This window comes from Protopterus annectens, chromosome 4.part0 (assembly GCF_019279795.1).
Source record: "Protopterus annectens isolate FY-2018-M chromosome 4.part0, PAN1.0, whole genome shotgun sequence".
NCBI lineage: Eukaryota > Metazoa > Chordata > Ceratodontiformes > Protopteridae > Protopterus > Protopterus annectens.
Window position 1 is genome coordinate 1,444,728,482 of NC_056733.1, and position 15,560 is coordinate 1,444,744,041.

Sequence of the window (15,560 nt, forward strand, 5' to 3'; positions counted from 1 at the left end):
ATGCAAAGCCATGGGGAAAAAATGATCATGGGAATGATTAACAAAGACATAGGAAATCTTCAGAGACTGGATTCAATCTAGTTTGCTTTCATCATTGACAAGTCATGCCTACTTAGTCTGGTGGACTTTGAGAGAGAGAGTCATCAAAACAATGAACGAGAGCAAAATGGTGCATGGTGCCTACCTTCACCTGGCCAAGGCATTTGGCACAATTGTCCACTTGAGCATTGTAGACAAACTCATGGAATTAGGTATAAACCACTATGCCACTCACTGGGCAGCCAGCTGGCATAAAGCTATTACCCAAGAGGTAATGAAAGGGGAGCCAATCTCCACAAAGAGGATGGTCATTTGTGGACTCCCTCAGGACTTTGTGCTGGATCTACTTCATTTTGGCCTCAGGTTTCTGTGCTGGGTCCACCTCTTTTTGGAATCTACTTCTCAGAAGTCAAGGCAAATGTCATGGGCATCTTGATGACTATGTTTGCAGACTATTGCAAACTTGTCATCATGGAATCCCCTCCCCCAACATACTAATATCCTTTAGGAAGGGCTGGTACAGAAAAATAACCTGTGCTTGAGCCACAGTCTAAAACTCAATGCTAAGAAATGCATGATTGTATCCTGTGGACAGTCAGTTACCTCTGTAAACAACTACATTGACAACACATTCTTAAGCATATACCCAGTAGTCGGGGATTTTGGGATGCGTGTCTACAGTAATCTGGTCTTTAAACAATATGTGTCTATAGTAGTGAAATGGAAGATTTGTTAACTCCTGATATCATGCAGTTATTAAGTTCAATACACAGACTCTCAAAGATTTTGGATGCAAACACATTATTTATTAGAATAGTATCATGATACGGAATATCTTAATATAGAGAGATTCAACCATATGCACAGATATTAGCCCTTTTATATTTCCTAAAATAGAAAAAACATATAAGGTTCAAAGATTTCATAATTGTGTTAAAAGCCATACTCACATTTTAAGGTAAAAGAAATAAACAGATGCAGATGGGAGGATAGTTTAAAACATTTCTCATGCTATTATCCTGATATGGTTTATATGTTCACTTTCAACAAGCTTATCACCAACTATGTTCCATGCAAGTATATGTTCCATAAAGTACAGGATGCATAACTTTCTTTCAAGGTTGAATGGGTAGAAGAAACATTTACCACATGCTTGCTCAGTTCTAGTGAACTCTAATAAAAGTCAAGCTGTTCCATGTATGAAAAAGGAATATGTGAAAACACTGCAGCAGTTTTAATCTAGAAGTTTTATAAATAAGCATTAAAAAACTACATATCTACTACAATAGTAAGGAAATCATTCTACTTTGTGCAATTTATAAGTAAGGATATGGCATCTAGGTCTAAAGAAGTCATTGTTTCACTACATTCGGCTCTCAGATCCCCCAGTCATTGAGTACAAAATCCAGTTTGGTATGTATCTGACCAGGCAAATGCAACAACTGAGACATCGACAGGGGATCCTCACTAAAAGAATATAGAGCATACATAACATGTCTTACAGGGATAGCCTCAAAACCTGAGTAGCAGTCTATACATGGTATACAAGGCATCCTTGGATCTGGTTTTGATGGCCCTTCTGTAAATCCACAAAACATATAACATCAGAATTATCTGATCTAGGTACCTTGCTTGCAGCATAAATAGAACATGTTCAAGGGATAGGAATGTGTCTCAGAGACTACCCTTACTCTGGAACAGGCTTCTCATCCATGTGAGGCAGAATTCTTCCCACACTTAATTCAAGCACATTTTTAAGTCACCCCCCACCCCTCCTTGTGAGGAGAAAGCTACCCACACATCCTAAACTTTCTATACCTACTCGGTCAGTAAACATATTGTGTCCTGCTGCCAATATGTTAACATACCTAAAGTTATAAGCACATCATGTACATATTATACCAGTAGATATTTGCCTGGAAACCAGATTTCTTCAAGGTCCTGTTTTAAAATGTGCTAAAAGATTTATGGACTATCAACAAACCCTTCTGGCAGTCATAGCCACGTACATATTGAATTATCCCATCCATCCACAATCCCTTTTTCCATTTTTGCACATAGGTTTGGAGTGTCACTTCAAAAATGACAAATCATCTAGAGTCAAAACTTACACTGCTAGGTGGCTAGCCCTACAACAGTAGCTCTTCCACACTGGACAGTCACACCTACAACTGATTTAGTGCCTAATCAAACTGCTGCATATCTTTGGGACATGGGAGGAAACTAGCATCCACAGGAAACCCACATGAGAAGAACAAGCAGATTCCATGCAGAAGGCACTCCCGCTGAGAATCAAACCAGGGAACCTCTTGTTCTGATGCAGCAACACTACCCTGCTGTGCCATTGTGCTACTCAAATACACATAATATACATTTATATTGTGATATTTATTTTGATATATAACAATATATGTGCTGTATAATCTAAGAAATATTGCATAAATTATTCAATTCCTGCCCTGAGTTAAGCCTCATTCCTTCTACAAAACATTTTTCTGCATGTATTGTTCCCACAATTTAATTTTTTTTCTACGTAATTTACACTTACGTTTTGCTAAAGATCCCACTTCTGTTCTTTTTTCTCTGTTGCAATATTCACTATTTCAAGTACAGTCGGTTTAGATATCTGATGGCAAATAAATACTGACTATCTGGATGAAATGGGATGGAAAAGAAAGCTGAACATAAATCTACTACAGAAGTGCAAGTTACCCGTGGTGGTATGCAACTCAGTATGGCTGCTGGATTTGGCACTACAGGGTATGATGGGATGACAATATGACTGACTGCTCTGAAGTCCTGCACAGGTCTGTATGTATGTCTGCCTGAGTTTTTAACTGGAACAATGGGAGTATTACCACAACTATGTGTTCTGTTATAATTCCCTGCTGAATCATTAATTCAATTATAGGTTTGATTCCCAGTTCTGCCTCTGATTTTAAAGGATACTGTGTTATGTGTGGAAGTGGCCTCACAGGATCCAAACATATTTTTGCAGGTATGTCAGATTTTAACAGACCTACCTCATTAGAATGTCTTGCCCAAAAAATGTCAGGAACCTGCTGTAACAGTTTGTCATTTGCACTACAACATGGCTCTTCTGTTCTTTCCTTAGTAACATTAAGTACAGCAATCACTTTTTCTGTAGATTTGGCCAGTCCCTCTCAATAAATCCCATCTGCCATGCAAAAGATAATGCAGACAGATTTACAAAGCAGATACCCACCCATTAAGTTTGCTGTAGCCGAGATGCCTAACAGAAAGGCATATGCTGATTTTCTTTCAGTTCTAAAGAGACAAGGATAGGTTTACATACATAGAGAACAGCTGGAGTATTAGTAAGACCCACTACTGACACTTTTTTAGATGATACTGGAACTTTATCCTGGTAACTTATTTCCAACACAGATCTAGTCTTACCATTATAAATCAGAAATGGAACATCATTGTATCTTACTTTTAACTTAATAAAAGGTCCTTCTTCATCTACTTGCACTAACACTCTTATATGTATCTCACCCCCCCCCCCCCCCCGAGTGTTGTCAGTACATTCCTCCTGACATTTGTTGCTACTCTGGGGATGGAGCTGGTAGAGAAACACTGGAATGATTTTGATTTTGCCATTGCTGCATTTATTGTTGTGGATTTGGGCATTCTCCTTTCCAGTGTCTGATTTGTCCACAGTTGTGGCAAGCCCACATTCCCAACCTGATTTTGCTGAGCATTTGTTGCTCTTCTTTTACCCTGTGTGCCTTGCCTCCCTCTGCCCCTTCTTTCAAAACTCTGTATTTGCAATTGCATGCGTTTATCTTCTGCATCCTCTTCTCTTCTTATCTATTTGGTCCATGTAGTGCTCTGCAAATTGTATTAATTTATCTATTCCCACCTCCTGCTAAGCAACCTGATTTTATTTCACTAATGTGTGCACATATGGTAAACGTCCATCTACAAAAGCAGACTTAAAAGCTGCTTTAGCAGTTACCATTGGTTCTGCAGTCCCAGATTGTTGTATAAAGACTTCCCTAAGTCTGCTAAAATAATCAGCTGGCGTTTCTCCCGTACTTTGCTTGTGTGCCGTAATGTTATCCTATTTTCATTTAAAGGGACATATTGAAAATAATTCTTGTAACAGCTTCTCTCGGACTTCTGTAAATGCATTCTTCTGTTTAGCGGTTGAGTAACTAGGGTCCCCCAGCCGGGGCTAATCTGACTTTGTCTTTCAATTTTTCATATATATCAGGTGGGACTACAGCTTTTAACAACTGTCTTAAATCTGCAAGTGTTGATTCATATATTTAAGTAACAATGCTTAATTCATCCTTAAATTTTAAAGTCTTGCCTGATGTTAAGATAAGTTTTAACTATAGTATGCAAATCGGTAAGTGCCCAAGGTCTGTAGACTAATGCCATAGTACCAGCCGGATGCAGTATCGCTATGATGGGTTACTGAGAACTGTCAATCTGTTCGTCTTGCTTTGTAGCCTGTCTTGCCTTTTGGTGAGTAAAGTGCACACTTTTGCATAGATATTCTCCCTCATCTTGATCAGCAACGCTCCCATTGCTGTCTAAGTTAGAGGGCAAAGTTTTGGGGTGGACACTACTAGAAGGTTCAGGTTGGGGTGAAGCTGATACTGAATGTGTAGGTGCAGAAGGGGTGATATGTATAGATACATTTTTTCTGTGGGGTTGCAGACTCACTTCTGTCTTGTTGGGATGAGTAGGGTACCTGATCATTTATGTGATAAGTGAAGAAGGGAAGTTAATCATTTTCCCTGGAAGACCATCCTCCCTCAACCGCCATACGGTCATTTGAAATGGCTGGGCACAAAGGAGCAGTTGGCATGGTATTACATGCTTTTAGTGTAGTTTTAAGTTTTTTAATTTGTCATTTGTATCTTTTGACCCCTTTACAGTGGATTCCTCATCTGTTTTAAAACTTCAAATACACCAATCATTATAGCTATTCCACTGATCAATTTTTATTCTCTTACCCTCATGTTCTAATTGTATTCATAAGTGCAGCATTTTTGTTTTATCAAATGTTCCATTGTCAGGAAAGCATAAATCTAAGTTTAGTTTAGTTAGTTTATGCCAGCATGCTATGTACTGACAAGAATTTGCCCCAGATTTGCAGTACATATAATGGACTGGAGAACCTACAGATGGTTCGATGATTTTCAAATCTAGGTGCTTAGGATTTCCCTCTCTCTTTCCCCCTTGGCTGACCTGGTGTGACTCAGTTTGAACTCTCCAGTTCCCTACAAAATGGAGTCTACAGGACTGCAATTGGTCACCATAACAAAATCCTTTTCTCTCAGCATTTAAGCAGATTGAACTCTACAGTTCCCTACAAAACGGAGTCTACAGGACTGCAATTGGTCACCATAACAAAATCACTTTCTCTCAGCATTTAAGCAGATTGAACTCTACAGTTCCCTACAAAACAGAGTCTACAGGACTGCAATTGGTCACCATAACAAAATCAGTTTCTCTCAGCATTTAAGCAGAGTAGGTTGCACACAAAAAGCATTTGTTAAGCTTTCACTTACAGTGCTGTGTAATTAAGCAGGTCACCATTTTGGTCAGCCATAGGGCTCTTTTTTCTACTTGAGTGTTTGCCTCCTTCCCCTGTAACTTAAGTAAACTGACTCTTACATTAAGAACTATAATACTTACCCTATAGCTTTAGGACACCTTAGAAAACCTTGTAAACTGCAATAGCCCCACTACGTTCGCCCTCGCTACGCTTGGGCTCTCTTCGCTCCCTCCCTGTCTCCAAAATTCATAGTACTATAGCCATTCCCCCACTTTCTAGATCCTATCTGCTTTCATCTGGGATAATTCCTCCCACCCCCATTCTTCTACCTACATTTTAATAGCACCTATTAGCTTTCATCTGGCATTCTCCCATCCCCTTTCCAGTACCTTTACCTCACCACTCTATCTTCTGGTGTTGCATCACCAGGTAAAACAGTTCCTTAACGCACTAGCTGAATCACAGATAATGATATACTCCTCTTTACTACCCCTCTTGTTCGCACCATACCTCCTTACTTTGTATGAAAACCAGTTTCTCACGGGATTTCAGGTCCCAAAAGGCCATACTATCACCCAAGCTGTAAATCCTTCCACCTTCAACCATACTTACAGTACCAGGTCTTATCCAACATCTTGTTCAGTCTATCAGCATCTCAACCCCAGGCACATTAGCTCTAGATTCAAACACTACCACAAACTAATAAACAAATTCCTGAAGTTCATCACCAAGTATAGACTTAACCTAATACTTGGTGGTGATATTCACCCCAACCCTGGCTCACCCACTTCAGATACACATACCCCCTCTACTTGCAAGCTAAGCTACAAACCTACAATTAATAGGCCAACTAACTCTCTCCTAGCCTATCATCTCAATATTAGAAGCATTGATAACAAGGCACATGAATTGCATGCACTTCTGGATGTCCACTCCCCTGAGATTCTCTGTTTATCTGAAACCTGGTTAAAACCTAACACTACAGGCAATGAAGTGTTACCACCTGAGTACAACATACACAGGCTGGATCGTGCTTCGAGGAAGGGGGGTCGGGTAGCTGTACTCTATAAATCTGAGTTGAATGTCACCATAGATGTAATACAACCACTTCAGATTAATAACTCAGAGATTCTTGCCACTAAATTGCAACTTAATAAAAATAAATGCATTAATATCATCTGTATGCACATTCCCCCAGGTAACAATATATCTACACTTGAAGATATCCTGCACTGGCTATCATGTCACTACCCCCAAGGAACCCCACTACTTTGAGACTTTAACATAGACTGGGACACCTGTTCCTCAGAATCCCCAACCACCCATATTAACCTGCATGCATTTACACAAATCATATCCACCCCTAGCAGGATAGGTAAACCCAACCAAAAAGAAAGCATACTTGACTGGGTACTCATAAATAGTCACCCCCAGCTGTACACCTCTGGTACCCTCCCTGATGGCCTAAGCGATCACCTTCTCACATATGTAATTAAGCACAAAGCCATTAATTCCCAATAACCCTTACTCAGAAATGTTAGAAAAAATAAAAACTTTGACTCTGCCAAATTCCAGCAAGAACTAAACTCATGTAATTGGTCTATTCTAAAACACCTTACCTTAGAGGAAGCAGTAGCCTACTTTAACAACAAATTCCTTGAGATCCTTGATTTGCATGCACCTGTTCGTTCAAAGAGAACAAAGGCAAAAACTGTGCCATGGCTTTCTAAAGAGTCTAAACTCAAAATTACCCTTAGAAACAAAGCATGGGCTTTATGGTGTTCTTCTAAAGACCCCCAAGATCACAATAAATACAGGCAATCCAGGAACAAAACTAAAAAATCCATTTTACAAGACAAAAAACAATACTTCTGTAATTTACAGACAGTAAATCAAAATAACCCTCCAAAGTTTTGGGCAGGTTTAAATAATCTACTACATCCTGGACAAACTTCAACCCCAATTCCTGCTGCTACTATTGATAAAACCCCTGAAGATGTTTCTGACAGTTTTAACTGATTCTTTACTGAGACAATTCAAGCCCTAGCTAGCCAACTACCTCCTAGCTCCCCTGGTCCTGAAAGTAGCACCCCTAGAAACCTACTCACATTCAGCTTCCAACCAGTCACCACTTCACTTATCCATACCTTGATCAAAAAAATTAAAACCCACTACACTTTCTGCTGATCAACTCCCTGCCGAGTGCCTAAAAAAATCAGCTGATGCTATTGCTTACCCCGTCTCAATACTAATCAATTGAACCACTGTAGAAGCTAAAATTCCCACCATCTGGAAAATATCCTATGTAATCCCACTTCACAAAGTAGGCAGCTCTACTGAATTCTCCAGTTATAGGCCAATAGCTATACTCTCTCCACTTGCAAAGATTATAGAAAAATGTATTCATAGACAACTCATGCACCACCTAATCCAGAATCACCTTATGGCAGACACTTAGCATGGTTTCTGTCCTCATCACAACACTACTTCAGCCCTCCTAGCCTTTACCAACACCATAAACCATAATCGTAACAATAATTATATATCCTCAGCTCTCTTCTCGGATCTTTCCAAGGCATTCGATATGGTTGATCACCAACTTTTAATCCACACCCTGCAAACATTCTGTCTAGATACTAGAGCCCTTCAGTGGTTTCAATCCTACCTGAATGGTCGACAGCAGGCTGTCCTCTGGCAGAACAAACTCTCTAACGTTCTACCTAACATCATTGGAGTACCACAAGGCTCTGTACTAGGGCCCTTGCTGTTCTCCATCTTCATTAATGACCTCTATACTGTCATCCCAAAAGTCAGCTGTATCCAAAATGCTGATGACTCTACTCTGATTTGCTCGGCCACATCTCCAATAGAATTATGGTCAGCTACCCAGACCACCTTTAATACAATAGAAAACGGGCTTTCTGAATGTCGTCTGATCCTAAATCCCAAAAAAAACTAAAATGCTGTTATTTTCACCAACACATAGGTCTACCGCTTTCTCCTTTACCATAAATTCAAATGATGACACAATAATCTCCCCTGACCCCTCTACAAAACTATTAGGTGTCATCATAGATAATAATCTAAAATTAAACCTACATATTAACCAAACTATCAAAACCATCAATAAAAAACTAGGGTCACGTTACAGAATAAAAGCCTTCCTAATCCCTCCAGCTAAAATTGCCATAGCTTGCTCTCACCTTCTTTCAACCCTTCTGTATGTATCCCCACTCTCGAATTTAAACAAGACTGTCCTTAACAAACTCTCAATTTGCTACAACCACATTGCCAGGTTTGCCACTGGGCTGCCTTTTAGGACACATCATTGCATCAATTTAAATCAGCTTGGGTGGCTTGAACTACCCAGCCTAATCCAGTATAACCAACTGATTATGGCCTATAAAATCCTCTATAATCCGGACAATACTCCTGCACTTAAAAATATTATCACCCCCTATAACAATCCTAGACCGCTTCGATCCTCTAACAAACTACTAATTCAGACTAGCAAAATTAATAACACAGCCAGTGACTCTCTCTTTGCAAACTCTGTAAGTAGATCTGGAACTCTCTTCCAGCTGATATTACCTTACTTTCCACCTTAGGTCAATTTAAAACTAGACTCAAACAACATTTGTCACTTAACTGGCTATGTCAATGTATCAAGCCTGGCTAACTCTCTCTAGAATGTGTAAAAATCTGTTAAGCAGTTTACTGTGTAATTTAATTTAATCCTGATTTACGCTCGGGATTAACTCTAACCTGTGGAACTTGTTTAATTTGCTTACTTATGTAATCTCTGTAAATAGTCTGTTTGTAATATGTAATGCTGGTATTATGTAATGCTCTATCTGCTTACCCTTGGAGCTTTTCTCCCTGGGCCTCCGCTGAAAATGGACATGCATCCAGTCGAACTATCCCGGTCAACAAATGTAAAATGAATAAATAAATAAAAATAAAAACATTTTCTATCTGATTTACTCATAGTATAAAATGTGTTACGCTGTTTTATATTTTAACTTTTGTGTCTAGTACTATATAATACAATTAATCATTCATACACATTTATACAAATTATTATATACACATCCATTACTTGCAGGTCCCCTCCCTGCTATGCATTTATGACCGAGACCTGATTCATTCTAAGTACCGGGCCCCTCCCATTCAATTTGTGTAGCATAAGCTGTGAGGAAACCTCACAATTTTGAATATAAACCTAAACATAGAATGCATTCCATAGTGCAATAAATAATGCACATACAATCCAAAGCTGCATTAACATTGCAAGAACTCAAAGACAAAATGAAAGTTAAAAGCACTTGCTGAAATGGGCGCCCAGTATTTGTAGAAGAGGTCCTTGAAGAGGCTTCAGACAAATAAACCTTGGTTATGACTGAGATTCTCAGCACCATCTGAAATGGAAGTTTTGTCAACACAATATTATGCAGCTATCAATACACAGACTGTCAAACATATGGAAGCAAACACATTATTTATTAGAAGAGTATCATGATACAGAATATTTCTGTATAGAGAAATTCAACCATATGCACAGATACAAGCCATTTTATATTTTCTAAAATAGAAAAAAAAATACAAGGTTCAAAGTCTTCATAACTGTGATAAAAGCCATGCACACATTTTCAAGGTAAAAGAAGTAAACAGATGCAGAAAGGAGGATAGCTTAACACATTTCTCATGATATTATCTTGACATGGTTTATAGGTTCACTTTCAACAAGCTTATCTCTAACTATGTTCCATGCAAGTACATGTTCCATAAATTACAGGATACATAAATTTATTTCCAGGTTGCATGAGTAGAAGAAGCATTTACCACCTGCTTGCTAAGACCTATTGAACTCTTAACAAAAGTCAAGCTGTTCCACATATGAGAAAGGAATATGTGAAAAAACTGCAGCAGTTTTAAGATAGAAATTTTATAAAAAAAGGATTAAAGAAATATATATCTACATTACAATATATATCTACATTACAGTAGTAAGGAAATAATTCTATATTGCGCAATTTAGAAGTGAAGGTATGGCATCTAGGTCCAAAGAAGTCATCATTCCACTGTATTCTGCTCTCAAATGCCCAGTGATTGAGTACAACATCCCCTTTGGTATGTATCTGACCAGGCACATGCTACAACTGAAACAACAATCAGGGATCATCACTTAAAGGATATAGGGCATACACAACATGTCTTACAGGGATATCTTCAAAGCCTGATCCCTGTACTGTGTCTCCTACAAACTGCTGAGGGGCAATCTATACATACTATACGTATCTTTGGATATGACTTTGAAGGACTTTCTGCATATCTGCAAAACATATAACATCAAAATTATCTGATCTAGGGACTAAACCTTGCCTGTGGCATAACTGGGACACTGGATTGGTATGTGTCTCAGAGACTTCCCCTTGTCTGGAACAGGCGTATCATCCATGTGAGGCAGAATTCTTCCCTAACTTAATTCAAGCATATATTTTAGGGCAGGAGTCAATCCCCCCCTGCACCTCCCCCTTATGAAGAGATAGCCAGGACATACCCTAAACTTATATATACATAGTCTAAAGGTGAAGAAAAGAGAAAACTCCACTGTTGATGAAAGTTTTTCAGACCTTTTATTCAGTTTACTAGCTGTCAAGAAACTGGCATGCTCCCATTTGATCATGGAGTGTTTGTGCATCATTTAAAATGCTGGTCCGATATGCTATAGAATGATGTAGCTTTCTGCAGAAACATTGCACCCTGATGACTGACTGACTTCTGCCTTGTATATTGCATCGTGGCGAGTTATGTCACATCATAGTCCTTGAATGTAGGTGCTATAATGACCATGTGTTCAATGTTTATGTTTATCAAATTATTTTCAGAATATTACTATTGCTCCATTGGCCAAAAGTATCTTGAATCATGATTCAATTGGCTTCTTGAGTGGTATTGTTACCTCTGATTAGATAGAGATAAACTTGGACACATACCGTACCACTTTTGCATTATTTATAATTGCTGTCATTTTATCACCATCAGAACTAAACCCTTTTGAAGAAAAAATTGACTCATAACTTGAGGAAAGTAACACAAACTGAAGTATAACTCAGCTTTAAGTCTTTTTGTCTCAGTTTGTCTAGCAGCTTTACCAGATTTATGGCATGTTTCTGTTTTCTAACACCTCAGACTAAAATATAATCAAGTATACTGATTACTTTGTTTATCCACTTCTTGTTCTGATGGTATCCTAAACTGTAATCTCATCTGTATATCTGTATATTAAAAGCACACAGCTTAAACCTAGTTTAGCAAAGTAATCAGCCAGAGCCATTGTTTTGCATAAAGTAAAGAAAAGAATGCAGCATTGAGAACAGCTATTACCTCTATAAAGACCAAAAGTGGATACCATTCCATTCTGATGCAGCAGCAGCCTGACTTTATATATTCCTATCGGCATACTTCCCAGGTATGACACATTACTGTCTTCACTTCAACATACTGCAGTCACCTTTTTCAAACACACACATTTAAATGCATAGTGGCTTAACAGCCACAGAACAAGGGACACATAGGTTAGATGTTTCAGTCAAACATGTTTCAGTACATAGTGATTATCAGTTACAGTCACAGAGCACAGTGATAACACTGAACTGAAAAGCCACACTTTGAAATAATCTAAAGTGATAAAGCAAAAACAATAACTTGAATATCCACATTGCAGTGTACTGGCATATGATGAACATGTGAAATAAGAACAGCGTCAGGAATACCACTATAGTCACATTTATTAACAAAGTAGTTATTATTAGTTATTTTCAATTTGTTGATAGACCCTATCAACTGTTTCTATTGTTGAAATAAGCTTTAAATATAAAGTAGATGTAAGGGCACTGAGAAGGATTTTTTAACCACTGTTCTTGTAGTACTAGCATTTATCATTGTGAAATTCCTTTAAACCCCATTTGACTTGTATGGCATGTTGCATTCTTATTTCTCTTATTTCTCTACGTATGCAATTCCAGATGGATGGGCATACTTTTGAAAATGCTCATTATCCAATAATGATACAAAAGTTAGGTATAACCACAGTAATTATCTTTTGTTTTCATTTTCCTTTATGTGTAAATGTGTTCTTTTATGTGTGTTGATGATGTCTGAAGATGAGGTACTGATCTCTTTTCAATGTTTTTAATACCTGAGAGCTATCCAACAAGTCTTTATAACTGTGGTCATGCCAAAATAAACCATGGCTATAATCCACCCTTTGTTCACATCATTGTGATGCCCGTGCCCTGGCCCAGCAATCAAGGAGCCTCAATCCTCACCACTAACACCAGTGAGGGGCATCTCATATAGGAGGAAAGGATAACAAATACACACAGTAAAGTGCAATTTCCCTTAAGAGCACACAGAGATCACAGTCAGTCCGGTGCTGGTCGCTCCCTTGCTCTCCAGGTCCCCAATAGGACTCCCCACTGGCACAGCTATAGGGTCCAGATCTCAGCCAAGCTGGGCAAGCTAAAATCTCCAGCACCTTCTCTGTCCAACCAGTGCTTTGTGTCCCTGCCCAAGTAGCTGACATACACACACACACTTTGAGATAAGAGTTTATGCAATCACACAGACACTTTTAGGGAAGGCTAGCACAGGTTCTCCAGCTGTGCCCCTTTTACCCAGCCTATACAGTAGAAATCACTGCCACCACCCAGCTAATATATATCAGCTACTCATAGGCCCTTTAAAGGGTGTCCAATTATTACTGTGCACTATGATTATCCAATTGGTAATATAACTAAACAGTCAAGGCTTATTAGGGTGACTTGGTACAGTAATCACTATAAATATGCAATGTACTCTAGTATTTATATAGCTGTGGCTGTTTTGTGTAGAGATAATTTAATCTCTAAAGACACAAGACAATACTTCTTACTAAACAGTGCTAGTCAAGAGTTCAGAGATCACAGAGAAATACTTAAAATAATTCAGTAGTACAGTTATGACATCACAGAAAAACACTTACTCTAATCTTTCTAGTTGCTAGCTATTTCTAAGAGAAAACACAAGTCTAAGATAAAGTTACATGTAGAAACAGGCAGAGTGTTGATGAGTTGGATGGTCAAGACAAAAATGCTTAAACCTCTCTGATTCTCTCTGTTTTTAAAATCACATTCCTGGTTCCCATTACATCATTCTTCACACTTCCCTTGGTTCCCAGGCTAACAGAAACTGCATTTACATTCTTAACATCTCCTTTTGTTATCTTGCAGCTGGTCAGGAAGCAGAGCAATAAAATACATTTGCATGTTTAAAAATATAAATTTAACTCTTGGTTAAAACAATAGAAACAATGTCTTCACCTAGACTGTCTGGAGCCGACTTTAGATCAAAGGGTCATAAAGTGATTTATTTGGTCAGCAGAGAGCACTGTTGTTAAATTTTTTGCAGTTCCACATCTAAGAGCAGTTTTTCCATTTGAGACAACAAGCCTGTGCCTTACATTAATATTTACAAATGATAGAATTATTAAAATAAAATAGAATTATCTATAAAATTATATCTAGCTAGGCTGGCAGCCTTCACATTTTAGTTTGTATTTATTTTACTTTGTATAGGAGAGTGACTATACTAAAAATATTTTTGAAACCACATTGCTGTTCACTCACAAGGTCACAATTATTTATGTCATAGTTATTTATATGATTGAACATATGTTTGTATATAATTTTTTTCAAGTATTTTAGTGAATGGACATAGATTCTTTTTCAGTAGGCCTATAATCTTTAGGTGATTTTGAGAAGGATAACTCTGATACCAACTAGTACTACTTAACATTTGAATGGTTCAGGAACTACTCCAGGTAGATAAGACAGGTTGCAAATACATGGTAATGATTTAGCTATTAACGGAAAATCTTTTCTTTGGAAAACTGAGTAGAAACTGTAAAATTTCATTCCTGATTTTGTGTCCAGCTTCTAGAAGAGATTTATAATGCCATTTACTGTTATTTCTTTGAAAGGAAAGAGAGGCTCCACAGCTGCCAATGGATATAGACTTGCAGTATTACAGTATATTTTATGTTATAGGGAGTTATGTATGTTTGGGATTTGATCCCTAATTATTTAGTGTTGAAATTAGAAAATTTGTACAGTTACTTGAAATATCTGATTGGCTCCCATGAGCTACCTCATCAGTATTGTTTGTTTATGATTTTGAGATCTGTTCTTTCACTTTTTGTCACATCTTTCAGGAATGCAAAAGATGTAAAACTACTACTAGCTTTTCTTATCTAAGATAGGCAACTTCAGCTGAATTGGTGATATTCCAGTTGCTTTCCTATATTCCATATATACTTTTCCAGTTTTAATCTGCTTGATCAGTCTGCCTTCTTGATGAGTTTACGACATGTTTAGCAATGGGCATTATTCCCTTTTCATACTTCTGGTTTGTAGAAATGCTGTTAGGTATATTCGGGTTAACTGTTCAATAAAATAGGTGAGGGCTGTATTGGGATCTTACTTAGTGTTGATGGGTGCCCAGAAGATGTTTTGTAGTAATTAATGAACAATAGACACTTTACCTTCAGAGATTGAACTAAAAGAGTTCATTTGGGGAGGAATTTCTCGATTAAAAGAACATGTTTAACTGGACAGTGACTGCTTAAGCTGTTAGGGAAAGGTAATAGATATATCCATACATACATATATATGGGTCTACATCATAACAACAGATCAGGCATTACCGAGACCAATTCAACGAAAATGCAGAAGATCAAAAATTTAAAAAGCTGAATCCCATACAAGTGAAAATAAGGTACTTACTTGTAAGAAAGTGTGATCTCAGAGATGGTATATTTAATTTTCAGTGGATGTGGGGAGCTTGTCCCCCCTGGAAAAATAAAGAAATATATTTGTTGTCTGTTTTCTGTTTTGAAACTTCCTTTTAACCTGTAAATTACTGCAGCTATGCTCAGTAGTGCTTA